Below are 15,438 nucleotides of genomic sequence, written 5' to 3' on the forward strand. Positions count from 1 at the left end.
CGCCTCTTGCCAAGACCCTCGCATTTACTTCTCTTACAACCCCATCTATAAATATATTAAACAACCACGGTGACATCACACATCCTTGTCTAAGGCCTACTTTTACTGGGAAAAAATTTCCCTCTTTCCTACATACTCTAACTTGAGCCTCACTATCCTCGTAAAAACTCTTCACTGCTTTCAGTAACCTACCTCCTACACCATACACTTGCAACATCTGCCACATTGCCCCCCTATCCACCCTGTCATACGCCTTTTCCAAATCCATAAATGCCACAAAGACCTCTTTAGCCTTATCTAAATACTGTTCACTTATATGTTTCACTGTAAACACCTGGTCCACACACCCCCTACCTTTCCTAAAGCCTCCTTGTTCATCTGCTATCCTATTCTCTGTCTTACTCTTAATTCTTTCAATTATAACTCTACCATACACTTTACCAGGTACACTCAACAGACTTATCCCCCTATAATTTTTGCACTCTCTTTTATCCCCTTTGCCTTTATACAAAGGAACTATGCATGCTCTCTGCCAATCCCTAGGTACCTTACCCTCTTCCATACATTTATTAAATAATTGCACCAACCACTCCAAAACTATATCCCCACCTGCTTTTAACATTTCTATCTTTATCCCATCAATCCCGGCTGCCTTACCCCCTTTCATTTTACCTACTGCCTCACGAACTTCCCCCACACTCACAACTGGCTCTTCCTCACTCCTACAAGATGTTATTCCTCCTTGCCCTATACACGAAATCACAGCTTCCCTATCTTCATCAACATTTAACAATTCCTCAAAATATTCCTTCCATCTTCCCAATACCTCTAACTCTCCATTTAATAACTCTCCTCTCCTATTTTTAACTGACAAATCCATTTGTTCTCTAGGCTTTCTTAACTTGTTAATCTCACTCCAAAACTTTTTCTTATTTTCAACAAAATTTGTTGATAACATCTCACCCACTCTCTCATTTGCTCTCTTTTTACATTGCTTCACCACTCTCTTAACTTCTCTCTTTTTCTCCATATACTCTTCCCTCCTTGCATCACTTCTACTTTGTAAAAACTTCTCATATGCTAACTTTTTCTCCCTTACTACTCTCTTTACATCATCATTCCACCAATCGCTCCTCTTCCCTCCTGCACCCACTTTCCTGTAACCACAAACTTCTGCTGAACACTCTAACACTACATTTTTAAACCTACCCCATACCTCTTCGACCCCATTGCCTATGCTCTCATTAGCCCATCTATCCTCCAATAGCTGTTTATATCTTACCCTAACTGCCTCCTCTTTTAGTTTATAAACCTTCACCTCTCTCTTCCCTGATGCTTCTATTCTCCTTGTATCCCATCTACCTTTTACTCTCAGTGTAGCTACAACTAGAAAGTGATCTGATATATCTGTGGCCCCTCTATAAACATGTACATCCTGAAGTCTACTCAACAGTCTTTTATCTACCAATACATAATCCAACAAACTACTGTCATTTCGCCCTACATCATATCGTGTATACTTATTTATCCTCTTTTTCTTAAAATATGTATTACCTATAACTAAACCCCTTTCTATACAAAGTTCAATCAAAGGGCTCCCATTATCATTTACACCTGGCACCCCAAACTTACCTACCACACCCTCTCTAAAAGTTTCTCCTACTTTAGCATTCAAGTCCCCTACCACAATTACTCTCTCACTTGGTTCAAAGGCTCCTATACATTCACTTAACATCTCCCAAAATCTCTCTCTCTCCTCTGCATTCCTCTCTTCTCCAGGTGCATACACGCTTATTATGACCCACTTCTCGCATCCAACCTTTACTTTAATCCACATAATTCTTGAATTTACACATTCATATTCTCTTTTCTCCTTCCATAACTGATCATTTAACATTACTGCTACCCCTTCCTTTGCTCTAACTCTCTCAGATACTCCAGATTTAATCCCATTTATTTCCCCCCACTGAAACTCTCCTACCCCCTTCAGCTTTGTTTCGCTTAGGGCCAGGACATCCAACTTCTTTTCATTCATAACATCAGCAATCATCTGTTTCTTGTCATCCGCACTACATCCACGCACATTTAAGCAACCCAGTTTTATAAAGTTTTTCTTCTTCTCTTTTTTAGTAATTGTATACAGGAGAAGGGGTTACTAGCCCATTGCTCCCGGCATTTTAGTCGCCTCATACGACACGCATGGCTTACGGAGGAAAGATTCTTTTCCACTTCCCCATGGACAATAGAAGAAATAAAAAAGAACAAGAGCTATTTAGAAAAAGGAGAAAAACCTAGATGTATGTATATATATATATGCATGTGCGTGTTTGTGAAGTGTGACCAAAGTGTAAGTAGGAGTAGCAAGATATCCCTGTTATCTTAGCGTGTTTATGAGACAGAAAAAGAAACCAGCAATCCTACCATCATGCAAGACAGTTACAGGTTTTTGTTTCACAGTCATCTGGCAGGACGGTAGTACTTCCCTGGGTGGTTGCTGTCTACCAACCAAATATATATATATATATTTATCACACTGGCCGATTCCCACCAAGGCAGGGTGGCCCGAAAAAGAAAAACTTTCACCATCATTCACTCCATCACTGTCTTGCCAGAAGGGTGCTTTACACTACAGTTTTTAAACTGCAACACTAACACCCCTCCTTCAGAGTGCAGGCACTGTACTTCCCATCTCCAGGACTCAAGTCCGGCCTGCCGGTTTCCCTGAATCCCTTCACAAATGTTACTTTGCTCACACTCCAACAGCACGTCAAGTATTAAAAACCATTTGTCTCCATTCACTCCTATCAAACACGCTCTCGCATGCCTGCTGGAAGTCCAAGCCCCTCGCACACAAAACCTCCTTTACCCCCTCCCTCCAACCCTTCCTAGGCCGACCCCTACCCCGCCTTCCTTCCACTACAGACTGATACACTCTTGAAGTCATTCTGTTTCGCTCCATTCTCTCTACATGTCCGAACCACCTCAACAACCCTTCCTCAGCCCTCTGGACAACAGTTTTGGTAATCCCGCACCTCCTCCTAACTTCCAAACTACGAATTCTCTGCATTATATTCACACCACACATTGCCCTCAGACATGACATCTCCACTGCCTCCAGCCTTCTCCTCGCTGCAACATTCATCACCCACGCTTCACACCCATATAAGAGCGTTGGTAAAACTATACTCTCATACATTCCCCTCTTTGCCTCCAAGGACAAAGTTCTTTGTCTCCACAGACTCCTAAGTGCACCACTCACTCTTTTTCCCTCATCAATTCTATGATTCACCTCATCTTTCATAGACCCATCCGCTGACACGTCCACTCCCAAATATCTGAATACGTTCATCTCCTCCATACTCTCTCCCTCCAATCTGATATTCAATCTTTCATCATCTAATCTTTTTGTTATCCTCATAACCTTACTCTTTCCTGTATTCACCTTTAATTTTCTTCTTTTGCACACCCTACCAAATTCATCCACCAATCTCTGCAGCTTCTCTTCAGAATCTCCCAAGAGCACAGTGTCATCAGCAAAGAGCAGCTGTGACAACTCCCACTTTGTGTGTGATTCTTTATCTTTTAACTCCACGCCTCTTGCCAAGACCCTCGCATTTACTTCTCTTACAACCCCATCTATAAATATATTAAACAACCACGGTGACATCACACATCCTTGTCTAAGGCCTACTTTTACTGGGAAAAAATTTCCCTCTTTCCTACATACTCTAACTTGAGCCTCACTATCCTCGTAAAAACTCTTCACTGCTTTCAGTAACCTACCTCCTACACCATACACTTGCAACATCTGCCACATTGCCCCCCTATCCACCCTGTCATACGCCTTTTCCAAATCCATAAATGCCACAAAGACCTCTTTAGCCTTATCTAAATACTGTTCACTTATATGTTTCACTGTATATATATATATATATATATATATATATATATATATATATATATATATATATATATATATATATATATATATATATATATATATATATATATATATATATATATATAGATAGATATATATATATAATCGCAGACAGGCAATCCTAATAATGCAAGACAAGCCACGGGGGGATGGAACTCTTCAGGTCGAAGTCTTTCACATGTTTTCGTGCGTCTTCAGAAGCTATACAATGTTGCAAGAACAGCAACAGGTGGAATGACGGGAAATTTCTTCAGAGTAAGGTAGCATGGTGATGCCAGCCACTCCCAGTCAGAAAATTTTATAGCTCCTGATGATGCACGGAGACGTGTTAAAGATCTTGAGCTGAAGATTTCCATATCCCTCCCCCCGCCGTGGCTTGTCTTGGTCATACACACATATTATATATATATGTATATATAAATATATATATATATATATATATATATATATATATATATATATATATATGTCGTGCCGAATAGGCAGAATTTGAGATCTTGGCTTAAATAGCAACGTTCATCTTGCCATATAGGACAAGTGAAAATTTGTGTATGCAATAATTTCGCCAAAATCATTCTGAACATAACGAAAAAAATATATTTCACTGTGTTTGTTTAGTATTAAATTACTGTAAACAAATCTAAAATATATTTAGTTGGGTTAAGCTAAAATAAATTATTCTTTTTATAATAAGGTTAGGTAAGTTTTCTAAGATTCTTTTGGTCCAAAATTAAAAATTTTTACATTAACATTAATGAAATAAATATATCTTTAAACGTATAAGAGAAAATTTTAGAACGGACTTAATTTTAAATGAGTTCTTGCTAATTGACCAGTTTTACATATTCGGCACGACATATATATATATATATATATATATATATATATATATATATATATATATATATATATATATATATATATATATATAGACATATATATATATATATATATATATATATATATATATATATATATATATATATATATATATATATATTTATATATATATGCTGATTAGTAAGCCCCGGAAGGCTAGTAACCTTGGATAACCCAAGAAAGTCAAGAAATGTGCCTTATTTTCTCTGGAATCCTTTCATGCAGCAAGAGAAAGCCACCCACAACAGTCGACTAACTCCTAGGAATATTTGTGGATTTCCTGTGTTGCACACATGTGTTGTTCTAGATTAAAAGGTCCTGATCGACTTCACGTCGGCGAAAAGGTCAATTATTTGTGTGGTGGGTACCTTTGTGAGCAGGGAAGTAATACCCAAACTACTTAGTATCTTGTTCCGGACATAAAGGTCTCTGGGGTCGTTAAGGAGGTTACCTGAGTGAGCTTTAGATGAGCGGTGTTGATGTTTCCAGGAGGCAGGTAATTGTTTGCTGAGAACTCCGGCAAGTTTGTGTTGTGCACTACCTATACCTGATGTAACCGATGAGATTTAAGCGGCGCCAGACTAGTGAAAGAATCATATTTCTGCAGACGTATATGCCTTGAATCATATTTAATCACTGTTTTGGGTACTGTTAAACAGGACAAAGGCAGCTTCCTCTTCTCTGAAGTATTAGCAATAGTTAACCTCGAAAAAGTTTACCCTGACATCACATAGCAGCCGTGAGTTGCTGCCAATTCTTCATCTTATTTTTCCCTACCTTTGAACCAGACTCCTCTGGCCCTTGAACCAGACTCCTCTGGCCCTTGAACCAGACTCCTCTGGCCCTTGAACCAGACTCCTCTGGCCCTTGAACCAGACTCCTCTGGCCCTTGAACCAGACTCCTCTGGCCCTTGAACCAGACTCCTCTGGTGCATACCTGGTTACCCAGGGTGTTGCTGCTGGCTGCCCGCTGGCCCACATATCTATCACAGCCTGGTTGATCTGGAACCTGGTGGAGATACTTGCCCAGTTTCCTCTTGAAGATTTCTGCATTTGTCCCAGCAGTGTTTGATATACTATTCTGGTAAGATGTTGAATAATCTGGGACCACGGATGTGGATATAATGTTCTCTTATTTCGCCCACGGCGCTCCTACTTTTCACTGGGTTTATTTTTGCTCTTCCATCCCATATCTCTCACTCCAATACGTTGTCATTGCAGTGTGCAGATTTCTGACTAGACCTTCAAGTGTTTCTTATCAAGTGTATTTTATCATGTATCTCTCTTTTACGTTCCACTGAGAACATATTTGGAATTTAGAGGCGTTCCCATTAATTTAAATGCTTTATTGGCTCTATGCGAGCCGTAAATGAGAGATACCAAAGGTGATCCAGCTCTGAAATCTCTCCTGCCTTGAGCGAGGCCGTAAATATTGAGCAATATTCGAAACTAGAGTGTACGAGCAATTTGAAAATATCACCATTGTCACTATTTTCCTTTTTTCAAAGTTCCCATTATCCATTCTATCATCTTCCTGGCTGCTTTGACATCTGCCTTACTGAGTTCATTGAAAGAAAGGCGAACCGACATAATAACTCTCAGGTCTTTCACATATTCCTTTCGTTCTATATGACGATCCTCTTGGGGTTTATACATAGCGTCCATTTTGAGTTCCTCATTCTTTCCATATGTAAGCAGCTGAAATTTACCACCATTGAACGTCATGTTGTTTTCCACTGTCCACTGGAAAACCCTGATTATATCTTCCTGCAATTTTTCTTTGTCTTTTACAGAGGTGACTTTCATGCCTGTTTTGGGGTCGTCTACTATTATTGCTACTGCTACTACTACATCACATTAGTCGTACATGCTTCCTTTCACCTAACATAAACATCTCTTTACTGCTAGGTGAGCCTGGGCAGCGAGTTCTTCCGGCAGGGAACAGAGCGTAAAAACTGAAGTACGACGTAAACAAACAACTGAAGAGACGAACATCAGTTTAATAAACTGCGAAAAAAAAGTTTCAGGCTGACACAGGGGTTGATTTTGACGAAGAGTTAGATATTTGAGTGGAGTGAGTATTAAGTTGGACCTGCATGGCATGGGTCAGTAGGCCTGCTGCAGTGCTCTTTCTTTCTTATATTCTTGTGGGATTAGTTGAGTGAGAGTAACGCAGATCTGGTACTAGTTAGAAGACCTTTGCAGTGATCATTTCGTCTTATGTTCTTAAATTTAATAATAATAATAATAATAATAATAATAATAATAATAATAATAATAATAATAATAATAATAATAATAATAATAATAATAATAATAATAATAATTATTATTATTATTATTATTCTTATTATTATTATTATTATTAAAATTAAATTCATGAGCAGGTGATAAACATGTCAAGGTTATAAAGCTCTCGAAAAATTAGGCTTGATCCTAGGAAAATGAGTGCAGCTATTGTTCCTTGAATCAAGTGCCCTTGATAAGGTCCTTGCAAAATGTTGTACATATCCAGTATGTGTAAGTTAGAAAGATTTAGTTCATGCAGTGTGTATATTGTTGGTGGGTGAACTGGGTTTTAAAGTCTATCAACTACACGAGGGTCATCAAGGCTGCACGTCACCTTACTACCAATCTAGAATATTTTAATCCCTGAAATAGGGATTAAAAGATACGCAGAGAGACATACACCACTCGGTACACATATTCTTGAGAGAGACGTGTCTACATAGGTTGGGCTCTTTATCTAAGAATCTCGCCTGGTAGCAAACTCCTTCTGGACTCTCTCAAGCTTTCACACACACACACACACACACACACACACACACACACACACACACACACACACACACACACACACACACACACACACACACACACACACACATACACACACAGGAAGTGGATGAGTCTAGAAAGTGATATAGTGGAGGCAGGAACCATACATAGCTTTAAGAAAAGGTATGGTAAAGCTCACGGAACAGGGAAAGTGACCTAAGTAGTGACAGTGAAGAGGCGGGGCCAGGAGTTGTGACTCAACCCTTGCAACCCTTCATCAGGCAAGGGGTCCGAAAATTTGAAATTCGAACTGAACTCCCTATGGTGGATAGAGTAACTCAATACAAGTTCAATGATCCCATATAAATTGATTTCTGATGGTTAGTTTTCGAGCAATTGCTAATCTCCGGAGACCGAAAATATCCGGCTGCGCCCGACAAAGGGATTAAAAAATTTTATGTTGCAAAACTTGCAATTGTTAATAAAACACACCAAAACAATTTTTTAAATTTAATATACAAACAGACAATATAAAAAACATAAATGGAACTTGAATCAAAACATTTTTTAATTGTTACAAAAATATAAAAAGGAAGCAAATCTCAACAATGACAAATTGCAAAGGGATGCAACTTTCAATCCCTATATTCCTGAGATTCATTTGGATGACCAATTATTCTATATTGCTAATTGATGGTATGGTAGTCGCTGAAGCAATTTCTATCACTCTTTATCCAGATTTACTTTGCATACAGAACACTGGAATGAGGATGTGACCAATTTCTTCGAGTGGCTGCAATAGTTGCAATCGTAATACCTTACTTTTTCTTCACTAATTTCTGTTTTTTGGCTGGCCTTTCTTCCTCCTCATCATCACTTGACACCTGTGCATCCGGTGGCAAGTATTCATCACCACTATCCAGCAATTCTGGTTCATCTACCTCTGCTTCTGAGTCACTCTCTTCAGAAACGCAGACATACCTCGACCTGCTGGTGGACTGCTCCCCATAAAACAACTTCTCATTGATCTGGAAGGACAATAGAAACCTCCTGTATAGATCCAGACCACTACAGAGTTCATATATGCAATTGAATTTTTTTTATAAATATTTATTTGACTAAAATTGGACATTCCCGGAAACTCGTGCAAGACCGAAATAATTCGGTATAAAATGTTTGCACTTTTTTCAACTGCATGCTACACTCATATTATGCTTCACACGGACTTTAGGTATATATCAAAATATGCCTAAACTATTCATGTAAGCACTAAACACAACAATCAGTACTTACCGACATTGTAGAATGTATAATCCAAGAGTAGATTAGTAAGGGTGGAGGGAAAAATGCGTGTGTGGGCGGAGCCAAGCCACCAGTGTTTATATTTTGATCTCTCAACCAATGGGAAGGCGGCAGAAGCGAACTGTACTTAGCTGAAGAGACTCAGGGAAGGCTTGTGATTGGTTGGAACTAAAGAACGGGAAGCTGGCCGCGCGGGGCACGAAGTATGACACGCCCCCAAAACACGTAATTAATACCGAATTTTTCCGGCCAAACACGATAAAGGGTATTAAGTTAATACACACACACACACACACACACACACACACACACACACACACACACACACACACACACACACACACACACACACATACACACACACACACATAAGGGACAGCTGTTGGGGTGAGGTTTGTGATATGGGGGTTGGTGGTAGAGGGAACAGTGAGTGAGCAACCTATACTACAACCCACTCACTGTTCCCTCTACCACCAACCCCCATATCACAAACCTCACCCCAACAGCTGTCCCTTATGGGCATTCTGACCCCACCCCCATCAACACAAACCCCACCTACACCACAGCCCCATATAGGTCCCCACCAAGGCTCTCCCTCCCCCAACCCCAATATTCTTGCATGACCACAATGATAGAAAAGAAACTAAAGGTTTGGTACACAAACGCGGATGGAATAACGAATAAACATGAGGAGTGGAATGAAAGATTCAGTGAAAAATCCCCAGACATCATAGCAGTCACAGAAACAAAACTCGCTGAGACAATAACAGACACAATCTTCCCAACAGGATATCAGATCCTGAGGAAAGATAGAAGGAGTAGAGGGGGAGGAGGGGTTGCACTGCTCATAAAACACCGATGGGGATTTGAGGAAATGGAAGGCATGGACATGATTGGAGAAAGAGACTACATTGTAGGTATAATTCAGTCCGGAGAACATAAAGTAGTCATTGGAGTGATGTATAACCCACCACAGAACTGCAGGAGGCCAAGAGAGGAGTACGAAGAAAACAACAGGGTGATGATGGACACACTGGCTGAGGTGGCAAGAAGAGCTCACTCGAGCAGAGCAAAGTTACTGGTAATGGGCGATTTCAACCACAGGGAGATCGACTGGGAAAACCTGGAGCCACATGGGGGTCCCGAAACATGGAGAGCCAAGATGATGGATGTGGTACTTGAAAACCTCATGCATCAACATGTCAGGGACACAACCAGAGAGAGAGGGGAGGATGAGCCAGCAAGACTGGATCTTGTGTTCACCCTGAGCAGTTCGGACATTGAGGACATCACTTACGAGAGGCCCCTTGGAGCTAGCGATCATGTGGTGCTGAGTTTTGACTATATAGTAGAGTTACAAGTGGAGAAGGTAACAGGAACTGAAGGGGACAGGCCAAACTATAAAAGGGGGGACTACACAGGTATGAGAAACTTCCTGCAGGAGGTTCAGTGGGACAGAGAAATGGTAGGAAAATCAGTAAACGAGATGATGGAATATGTGGCAACAAAGTGCAAGGAGGCAGAGGAAAGTTTTGTTCCCAAGGGAAACAGAAATAATAGGAAGACCAAAACGAGTCCTTGGTTTACCCGAAGGTGTAGGGAGGCAAAAACTAAGTGCAACAGAAAATGGAAAAGGTACAGGAGGCATAGGACCCAGGAAAACAAGGAGATTAGTAGAAGAGCCAGAAACGAGTATGCACAGATAAGGAGGGAGGCCCAGCGACAGTATGAAAATGACATAGCATCGAAAGTCAAATCTGACCCGAAACTGTTGTATAGCCACATTAGGAGGAAGACAACAGTCAAGGACCAGGTTATAAGGCTGAGGAAAGAAGGTGGAGAACTCACAAGAAACGATCAAGAGGTATGTGAGGAGCTCAACACGAGATTTAAGGAAGTATTTACAGTAGAGACAGGAAGGACTCTGGGGGGACAGACCAGATGGGGACACCAGCAAGGAATACACCAACAAGTGTTGGACGACATACATACAGATGAGGAGGAGGTGAAGAAACTGCTAAGGGACATCGATACCTCAAAGGCAATGGGACCGGACAACATCTCCCCGTGGGTCCTTAGAGAGGGAGCAGATATGTTGTGCGTGCCACTTGCCACAATCTTCAACACATCCCTGGAAACTGGGCAACTACCTGAGGTATGGAAGACGGCAAATGTAGTTCCCATTTATAAAAAAGGAGACAGAAAAGAGGCACTAAACTATAGACCTGTGTCATTGACGTGTATAGTATGCAAAATTATGGAGAAGATTATCAGGAGGAGAGTGGTGGAGCACCTGGAACGGAACAGGAGTATAAATGCCAACCAGCACGGATTCACGGAAGGCAAATCCTGTGTCACAAACCTTCTGGAGTTTTACGATAAAATAACAGAAGTAAGACAAGAGAGAGAGGGGTGGGTTGATTGCATCTTCTTGGACTGCAAGAAGGCCTTTGACACAGTTCCTCACAAGAGATTAGTGCAGAAGCTAGAGCATCAGGCGCATATAACAGGAAGGGCACTGCAATGGATCAGAGAATACCTGACAGGGAGGCAACAACGAGTCATGGTACGTAATGATGTATCACAGTGGGCACCTGTGACGAGCGGGGTCCCACAGGGGTCGGTCCTAGGACCAGTGCTATTTTTGGTATATGTGAACGACATGACGGAAGGGTTGGATTCAGAAGTGTCCCTGTTTGCAGATGATGTGAAGTTAATGAGGAGAATTAAATCTGATGAAGATCAGGCAGGACTTCAAAGAGACCTGGACAGACTGGACACCTGGTCCAGCAAATGGCTTCTCGAATTTAATCCTGCCAAATGCAAAGTCATGAAGATAGGGGAAGGGCACAGAAGACCACAGACAGAGTATAGGCTAGGTGGCCAAAGACTGCAAACCTCACTCAAGGAGAAAGATCTTGGGGTGAGTATAACACCGAGCATGTCTCCGGAAGCACACATCAATCAGATAACTGCTGCAGCATATGGGCGCCTGGCAAACCTGAGAACAGCATTCCGATACCTTAGTAAGGAATCATTCAAGACACTGTACACCGTGTATGTCAGGCCCATACTGGAGTATGCAGCACCTGTTTGGAACCCGCACTTGATAAAGCACGTCAAGAAACTAGAGAAAGTACAAAGGTTTGCGACAAGGTTAGTTCCAGAGCTAAGGGGAATGTCCTATGAAGAAAGATTAAGGGAAATCGGCCTGACGACACTGGAGGACAGGAGGGTCAGGGGAGACATGATAACGACATATAAAATACTGCGTGGAATAGACAAGGTGGACAAAGCCAGGATGTTCCAGGGAGGGGACACAGAAACAAGAGGCCACAATTGGAAGTTGAAGACACAAATGAGTCAGAGAGATAGTAGGAAGTATTTCTTCAGTCATAGAGTTGTAAGGCAGTGGAATAGCCTAGAAAATGACGTAGTGGAGGCAGGAACCATACACAGTTTTAAGACGAGGTTTGATAAAGCTCATGGAGCGGGGAGAGAGAGGGCCCAGTAGCAACCGGTGAAGAGGCGGGGCCAGGAGCTAGGACTCGACCCCTGCAACCACAAATAGGTGAGTACAAATAGGTGAGTACACACACACACACCAGAAATGACTCTGCGCAGGTAAGAAGGGAGGCCCAACGACAATGCGAAAATGACATAGCAGCGAAAGCCAAATCAGACCCAAAGCTGTTGTACAGCCATATCAGGAGGAAAACAACAGTCAAGGACCAGGTAATCAGGAAGGAAGGAGGAGAGATCGCAAGAAACGACCGAGAAGTATGAGAGGAGCTCAACATGAGATTCAAAGAAGTGTTCACAGAGGAGACAGAAGGGACTCCAGAAAGACAGAGAGGTGGGGCATACCACCAAGTGTTGGACATAATACATACAACTGAGGAATAAGTGAAGAGGCTGCCGAGCGAGCTAGACACCTCAAAAGCGATGGGGACAGATAAAATCTCTCCATGGGTCCTGAGAGAGGGAGCAGAGGCGCTATGTGTACCCCTAACAACAATATTTAACACATCTATTGAAACAGGGAGATTGCCTGAGGCATGGAAGACAGCAAATGTAGTCCCAGTTTTTTTTTTAAGATAGACAAGAAGCACTAAACTATAGACCAGTGTCATTGACATGTATAGTATGCAAAGTCACGGAGAAGATTATCAGAAGAGTGGTGGAACACCTAGAAAGAAATGAGCTTATCAACAACAGCCAACACGGTTTCAGGGACGGGAAATCCTATGTCACAAACCTACTGGAGTTCTATGACATGGTGACAGCAGTAAGACAAGAGAGACAGGGGTGGGTAGATTGCATTTTCTTGGACTGTAAGAAAGCGTTTGACTCAGGTCCACACAAGAGATTAGTGCAAAAACTGGAGGATCAGGCAGGGATAACAGGGAAGGCACTACAATGGATCAAGGAATACCTGTCAGGAAGACAGCAGCGAGTCATGGTACGAGGCGAGGTGTCAGAGTAGGCGCCTGTGACGTACGGGGTTCCACAGGGGTCAGTCCTAGGACTGGTATTTGTGAACGACATGAAGGAAGGAATAGACACTGAAGTGTCCCTATTTACAGCTGATGTGAAGTTGATGAGAAGAATTCAACTGGACGAGGACCAGGCAGAGCTACAAAGGGATCTGGACAGACTGCAGGCCTGGTCCAGCAATTGGCTCCTGGAGTTCAACCTCACCAAGTGCAAAGTCATGAAGATTGGGGAAGGGCAAAGAAGACCGCAGACAGAGTACAGTCTAGTGGGCCAGAGACTACAAACCTAGCTCAAGAAAAAGGATCTTGGGATGTGTATAATACCAGGCACATCTCCTGAAGCGCACATCAACCAAATAACTGCTGCAGCATATGGGCGCCTAGCAAACCTAAGAGCAGTATTCCGCCATCTTAATAAAGAATCGTTCAGGACCCTGTGCACCGTGTACGTTAGACCCATATTGGAGTATGCGGCACCAGTTTGGAACCCACATCTAGCCAAGCACGTAAAGAAACTTGAGAAAGTGCAAAGGTATGGAACAAGACTAGTCCCAGAGCTAAGGGGTATGTCCTACGAGGAGAGGTTAAGGGAAATCGAACTGACGACACTGGAGGATAGGAGAGATAGGGGGGACATGATAACCACATATAAAATACCGAGAGGAATTGACAAGGTGGACAGAGACAGAATGTTCCAGAGATGGGACACAGCAACAAGGGGACACAGTTGGAAGTTAAAGACACAGATGAATCACAGGGATGTTAGGAAGTATTTCTTCAGTCACAGAGTAGTCAAGAAGTGGAATAGTTTGGGAAGCGATGTAGTGGAGGCAGGATCCATTCATAGCTTTAAGAAGAGGTATGATAAAGTTCATGGTGACGGGAGAGTGACCTAGTAGTGGCCAGTGAAGAGGCGGGGCCAGGAGCTATGAATCGACCCCTGCAACCACAACTAGGTGAGTACACACACACACACACACACACACACACACACACACCCACACACACACCCACGGAGACATGCCGTACAGGAAGGCCCTATCAGACCCACGTGGGGCCAGGGAAAAGACGACGAGCACACTGAGATCAAACGACAGGTCTGAAGACAATGATGGAAATTCAGAGTCAGGCGCAGACAAGGGGATGGTAAGCAACAACGGAGACATGCCGTACACGAAGGACCTATCAGACCCACGTGGGGCCAGGGAAAAGACGATGAGCACACTAAGATCAAGCGACAGGTCCGAAGAAAATGAAGGTTTGTTATATGCAGAGGTTCTAACAGCCAACTGCAGTAGCAAGGGACAGCTGGCCAGGAAAGACAGTCCACTAAGAATAGATGTTTCAGATATGACAGGGACTGAAGGCAAGAACATGTCAATGGAAGGAAACAAAATGCCTCAGAGGAAGCAGATGGAGACTCAGTGGGAGGAGGAAAGGGCGAGGTCAGTTTTTGTGTACGGGCTCCAAGAAGCCAAGGGGGCCAACTTTGAAGAAATAAAACAGGAGGAGAAAAAAATGATTGAAGGCATCATGAAAACAATAGGGGAGGGCAATATGACCCAGGTGACAAATTTTCAGAGAATTGGGTGGTTTGCGAGTGGAAGGATACGGCCTGTCAGAGTAACTTTCAAGGAAGAATCAGTTCGAATCAGGATTCTGCAAGAGAAAGCAAGACTGAGAGACAAAGAGGGGTACCAGAGAGTATACCTCGACCGCGACAGAACACAAGAAGAAAGGACTACACTGAAAGAGAGGGTACAGAGACGCAAGGAGGAACGAGAAGCAATGAAAATGAGCAGGACCCAGACACAGGAGGAAGGGCAAACACACCCCACAGAATCTCCCACCAAAAGACCCCACCCGCGACATTCCCAACGCAACTGAGCAACCTATACTCCAACCCACTCACTGTTCCCTCTGCCACCAACCCCCATATCACAAACCTCACCCCAACAGCTGTCCCTTATGGGCATTCTGACCCCACCCCCATCAACACATACCCCACCTACACCACAGCCCCATATAGGCCCCCACCAAGGC

This window comes from Cherax quadricarinatus, chromosome 3 (assembly GCF_038502225.1).
Source record: "Cherax quadricarinatus isolate ZL_2023a chromosome 3, ASM3850222v1, whole genome shotgun sequence".
NCBI lineage: Eukaryota > Metazoa > Arthropoda > Malacostraca > Decapoda > Parastacidae > Cherax > Cherax quadricarinatus.